This window comes from Amia ocellicauda, chromosome 19, assembly GCF_036373705.1.
Source record: "Amia ocellicauda isolate fAmiCal2 chromosome 19, fAmiCal2.hap1, whole genome shotgun sequence".
NCBI classification, from domain to species: Eukaryota; Metazoa; Chordata; class Actinopteri; order Amiiformes; family Amiidae; genus Amia; species Amia ocellicauda.
Window position 1 is genome coordinate 7,111,766 of NC_089868.1, and position 6,598 is coordinate 7,118,363.

Consider the following 6,598-nt stretch of genomic DNA (forward strand, 5'->3'; position numbering starts at 1 on the left):
AAATGTTCTCAATGAGTATTTTACAGGGGTGTTTACAGAAAAAAAACAGATAACATGCCACAGGTTGACAACCAGTCAAGTCAAACTCTGAGAGATCAGAGGAGGTACTATAGGGACTAGCAGAATTAAAAACTAACAAATCACCTGGGCCAGATGGTATCGTTCCAAATGTATTTATAGTAATTAGGGAAATTATTTAAAGGCCGCTAATTAAAATATTCCAATTGACACTTAGAACAGGGGAAAACTGCAAATGTCATACCAATCCACAAGAAAGGGAACAAAACTGAGCCAGGAAATTACAGACCAATCAGTCACACCAGCATTACTTGTATAAAAAAAAAATATATATATATATATATATATATATATATATATATATTAGACAGAAAATAGAGGAGCATGTTAATGAAAACCATATTATTGCTGAACATGGCTTTAGACAAGGCAGATCATGTCTAATTTAATAGAGTGTTTTGAACGTATAGATCACGTGAAAGCCTATGATATGATATACTTAGATTTTCAAAAAGCTTTTGATAAAGTTTCCACACCAAAGACTGATCCTCAAATTGGAAGCTGTAGGCATTCAGGGTAATGTAAGTAGATGGATTATGAACTGGTTGATGTATAGGAAACAGAGGGTGTTGATTAGAGGAGCTGCTTCTAACTGAGTGAGGTTGTTAGTGGAGTTCCACAGGGATCAGTATTAGGGCCTTTGCTTTTTCTAATCTATATTAAAGATCTGGACTCTGGGATAGTTAGCAAACTTGTCAAATTTGCAGATGATACTAAAATAGGTGGCTCAGCGGATATAATCTGGGCAGCACAGGCTATTCAAAGGGACTTAGATAATATTCAGTTGTGGGCTGACACCTGGCAGATGAAATTCAATGTGTACAAGGTATTACATGCAGGTAATTAAAATGTCCACTACAATTACACTATGGGAGGAATAGAACTGGAAGAAGTAACACATGAGAAAGACCTAGGAGTTTATGTGGACTTATCACTTTCCCCATCCAATATTTCTGACTGAACTTTAAAAAAACAGAATGTCATAATCTGAGAGACTGAGGGAACAGAACCTTTTCACCCTGGAACAGCCTGGTTTATGTGGGGACTTGATTAAAGTCTTCAAAATAATGAAAGACATTGACCACATCAAACCAGAGAAGCTTTTCCAGATCTGCAGGGATACACAGACCCAGGTACACAAATGGAAATTGGGCTTCAATGCATTCAATACAGAAAACAAGAGACACTTCTTCACACAGAGAGTCGTCACAATCTGGAACAAACTCCCCAGTGATGTCATTGAAGCCAACAATGTGGGAATATTAAAACATTCAAACTGGATTATTTTATCACTTAGGTATTAATGGACACAAAACAAGCACAATGGGTGAAATGGCCTCCTCTCGTTTGTAAACTTTCTTATGTTCTTATATTATTGAAGTGTCTTGTTAGACTTCACAGATAAAGAGAACAGTGGCAGTACGTTTTGTCCTTCATTTAGGAGTCACCCTCGATCCTGCGCTCTCCTACACTCAGCACATCATCATGCTGACACGCACCTGCAGATTCTTCCTGAGCAACATTCGCTGAATCCGACCCGTCCTCACCAATTACTCGACTCAGCTGCTCGTCCAGTCACTAGTCCTCTCCCGCCTGGACTACTACTACCTCCTGGCCGGCCTGCCTGCAACTACCTACTGCTGTCTCAACCACACTGCACCAAGCTACCTTCAGACCCTCGTCTATCTGTACATCCCTTCCAGACCGCTGTGGTGCGAGAAGACTAACACTGCCTCCTCTCCACTCCCCTTCCTGCAGAGCCGCTCCTTCTCATCCCTGGCCCCTAAATGGTGGAACGACCTTCCCACCGAAGTCAAAACAGCAGAGTCCTTGACCTCCTTCCGGCAATTACTCAAAACACATCTTTTCAGACTGTAGTTGTAATTTAGCCATTTAATCTCCTGTAAGATTACACTTAAACAACGTTTTGTCATACTCTTGCCTTTGCATTACTAGCACTTGTATTGTTTATTTTGATTTCCCCTACGCTCCCTCTCCCTTAACTCTTAACTTTGACTTAACATCTTGTCTGCACTTATCAGCTTTTACATTCTAGGATGTAAGACCTTATATATTATTTACTGTATATCTCATATACACTGAATTTGTAAAAGGTATTATGCCTTGAATTGCACTGTATTATTGCTCTTATATTTTGTAAGTCACCCTGGACAAGGGCGTCTGCTAATAAATAAATAAATAATAATAAGAATTTATTTCAATTGTTCTCCCTTTTTAAGAATTCAAATCCAGAGGCTGTGATGACAAAAACACACCTGGCACTCCTGAGATCCCTCTACAGAGAGATTTGAATTGAAAGGTACATTACTGAGAGTGTGTTGGCACTCTGAGAGACTCCCAAAGGAATTAAGTGTGGTTTGTCTCGCAGCTTCACAGATGACACATCTATCACTTTTTTTTGTTTAATGTATTGATTAGATATATGCATCATGGCCCCATAGGCACATTGAGTGCATTTCCTAATGGTCAGCCCTAGGATCTGTCAACTACTTTGTTCATCCAGCCTTTTTTGGATTTTGACACGCATGCCATATATTCAAGCTAGGCAGATCTCCTGGATTGGAACCATTGTAAAGTGCCTGAATGTGGCAGAAGGCATTGGACCTTCCTTATGCAAGTTTGCCTGTAAATTTGCCATAGGACTCTACTACTTTTTTTTTTTTTTTTTTTTAACTGTGCTTTTCCCATAGTTGTACATTGGTTTCTAATAGGTTGAATATGCCTTCACTGTACTTTACTACACTGGACTATAGAAAAACCATGGTGTACTTCAGTAAAAATGCCTTCCAAACAAGAAGATCATCGGATATCATCTGGTCCAATGTAGGCACATACAATACAGGCATGTTGAAACATGGTAAAATCACAGTAAAACCACTCTTAGCTTGAACAGTACACTTCTCTAAGAGGATGTATTGAGTGTCTGCTTAGTCTAAATCTGATCTGGATGACCCTCCCGTGTTCCCTGGGAAGGGGCTGCTGGAGCCTGAAGGACAGACCCTGATAGATTTGCGCAGGACACGTGTGGCCTTGTCTCCTCTGTCCCCTCTTTGCATTACTTTAACCTTTTTAAAATTCTGCTTGGTGACAGACCCCATGGGTGTAACTGTACACTGCTCTACAAATGCCAACAATGGCCTCCAGCAAATGTGTGAGAACAGAGGAGCTCAGTGTATTGAAAGCACCATACAAAAAATAAACAGAAGTTCGTTTTAAGGATTAAATTTAGCTGCCTGAGTTTTTTAACTTCTACACTATCATACACAATGCAATTGTGACACCGTTTCCCATTTTACTGTTCTTTTTGGCCTTAATGCCACATACTGTAAATACAATTGAAAAGAGCAAGAGATTGGGGTTACACATTTAGATATTTGTTATCAAGACAAGCAGGACTTTAAGTTGCAATATACACTCACCTAAAGGATTATTAGGAACACCTGTTCAATTTCTCATTAATGCAATTATCTAACCAACCAATCACATGGCAGTTGCTTCAATGCATTTAGGGGTGTGGTCCTGGTCAAGACAATCTCCTGAACTCCAAACTGAATGTCTGAATGGGAAAGAAAGGTGATTTAAGCAATTTTGAGCGTGGCGTGGTTGTTGGTGCCAGACGGGCCGGTCTGAGTATTTCACAATCTGCTCAGTTACTGGGATTTTCACGCACAACCATTTCTAGGGTTTACAAAGAATGGTGTGAAAAGGGAAAAACATCCAGTATGCGGCAGTCCTGTGGGCGAAAATGCCTTGTTGATGCTAGAGGTCAGAGGAGAATGGGCTGACTGATTCAAGCTGATAGAAGAGCAACTTTGACTGAAATAACCACTCGTTACAACCGAGGTATGCAGCAAAGCATTTGTGAAGCCACAACACGTACAACCTTGAGGCGGATGGGCTACAACAGCAGAAGACCCCACCGGGTACCACTCATCTCCATTACAAATAGGAAAAAGAGGCTACAATTTGCACAAGCTCACCAAAATTGGACAGTTGAAGACCTGAAAAATGTTGCCTGGTCTGATGAGTCTCGATTTCTGTTGAGACATTCAGATGGTAGAGTCAGAATTTGGCGTAAACAGAATGAGAACATGGATCCATCATGCCTTGTTACCACTGTGCAGGCTGCTGGTGGTGGTGTAATGGTGTGGGGGATGTTTTCTTGGCACACTTTAGGCCCCTTAGTGCCAATTGTGCATCGTTTAAATGCCACGGCCTACCTGAGCATTGTTTCTGACCATGTCCATCCCTTTATGACCACCATGTACCCATCCTCTGATGGCTACTTCCAGCAGGATAATGCACCATGTCACAAAGGTCGAATCATTTCAAATTGGTTTCTTGAACATGACAATGAGTTCACTGTACTAAACTGGCCCCCACAGTCACCAGATCTCAACCCAATAGAGCATCTTTGGGATGTGGTGGAACGGGAGCTTCGTGCCCTGGATATGCATCCCACAAATCTCCATCAACTGCAAGATGCTATCCTATCAATATGGGCCAACATTTCTAAAGAATGCTTTCAACACCTTGTTGAATCAATGCCACGTAGAATTAAGGCAGTTCTGAAGGCGAAAGGGGGTCAAACACAGTATTAGTATGGTGTTCCTAATAATCCTTTAGGTGAGTGTATACCAAATTATAATATGGATGACTTTTTCACAGGGCAAAAGAACTACAAAGTGTGATTACTGAGAATTGCCAGCAGAAGTAATTTTTGCAACTGTTTAATGGCTTATGAAATACATTGCTCTGTAGGAAAGAATAGTTATTGGCTCACAGCATTTCTTTTATAGAATGCTGTTTCTACCCTGAGCCACTAATATTTTTTTTAATTATTATTTATTTTCATTAAACTCTTATTTCATTGTTATTTGCTAATACTTCCCACATTCTCCTCCAAGTGCTCGTTACAGATCCCAGAGAACCGGCCTATGTAATACAGATGGCCTTGTTTGTTACAGACAAGTAGTTCTGGCTTCTTTCAATTGGATACACACTGCCAATCATGTCCTTGGGTTCTTGTTTCATTGCTGAGCTTGAAGTAGTCTGGTGGGTTAATTTGATCCACAGCTTGGAGGATTTTATAAGCTTTAAATGAAATGTAATTCCCAAAGGTGCTCTCTTTCTCTTAGCTTCTGCCTGTGAAATGTGGTAAAATACTGTGCCAGTGATCTGCCTGCTATACGGTGGAAACATGACAGTACCTTTAAACTACAAACCATAAACAGATGTAAAAGCTTCTTGTTTGATTGGGTTGCACCTACGAACATAAAGTTTACAAACAAGAGGAGGCCAGTCGACCCATTGTGTCCATTAATAAGTAATCCAAGGATCACGTCTGGTCTATTTTTGAATGTTCCCAAATTGTCAGACATCTATTTTAAGAAGTGTCTCCTGTTTGCTGTCTTGAATGCCTTTAAGTCCAATTTTCATATGTATCCCTGGGTCCGTGTGTCCCTGCAGATCTGGAAAAGCTCCTCATTCCTACACAGGTTACTATAAGTAGCAAAACCAAGTTTCTTAGAAAGTATTAATACATTTTGCCAGACTGTCTAGAGATACTGTAATTTATAAAGGTGCATGCTTTGTTTTTTGACTTCCACAGAAAAGCAGGTGGCACACTTAACTCGAAGTGTGTGCCTCAAAATGAAATATTTAAAATCTGTCAATGTGTTACGAAATGAATCAATGTTTTAAAGCATACATAAATGGGAATCAGGTAGGGAACCTCTAAATCACTAGGATTTATTAATGAGTTGTTTCCTGCCTTCCAACACTTTCAAGACATGGTTATCCCCAAGGAAATGTGTCCTTGACATGAAGTAAACCAATCAGGCATGAGACATTTTAGATGGAAGGACTTACTACACTGTAGGAATATGTTATTTTTCATGTTTCCTTCACAGCCCTCCATCTTTTTCGCGCTGTTTAACCTCTTATCTGCCTAAACACGAGCATAAACGCACCATAAGAAACTTATGCCAATTGCATGCAGTACTACCTGCGGCAGACAGGGAGCAGACAGTATATATCATGTTACGAATTGCTCGTTGCTGCTGTATTAAGAGTCAAGACAGGCATTTTTCTATTTAAACACAACATATATTTTTTTTCTAATCAGTCGTCTGAATCAAAACTATCATTCCTTATAAACAAATCAAACAACTGGAAGACAGTCTAGTTTTAATGATCGCTTCTAGGTGACAGCTTGTTACACTGATTTCATATAGCACTGAAGAAAACAGTATTTCTAAAGAGAACGATGCTTTATCATGATTTTTTATTTGGGTGGGGGGGGGGTGAAAAAGTAGTAAAGCAAGTCGGGTGTTTGGTCTTTGTGCTCTCTATCAAGTTGCATGGTATAATTTTGGTTCACATTTACTGCGAAAAGCTACCAGATTCAGCCCAAACCCCGGCGACTCGGGTCCTCAATATGTGGGGGCGGGGCCAAGGTGCTTGCTGACTGTACGCGGTGACGTAACGGCGCTGTTTA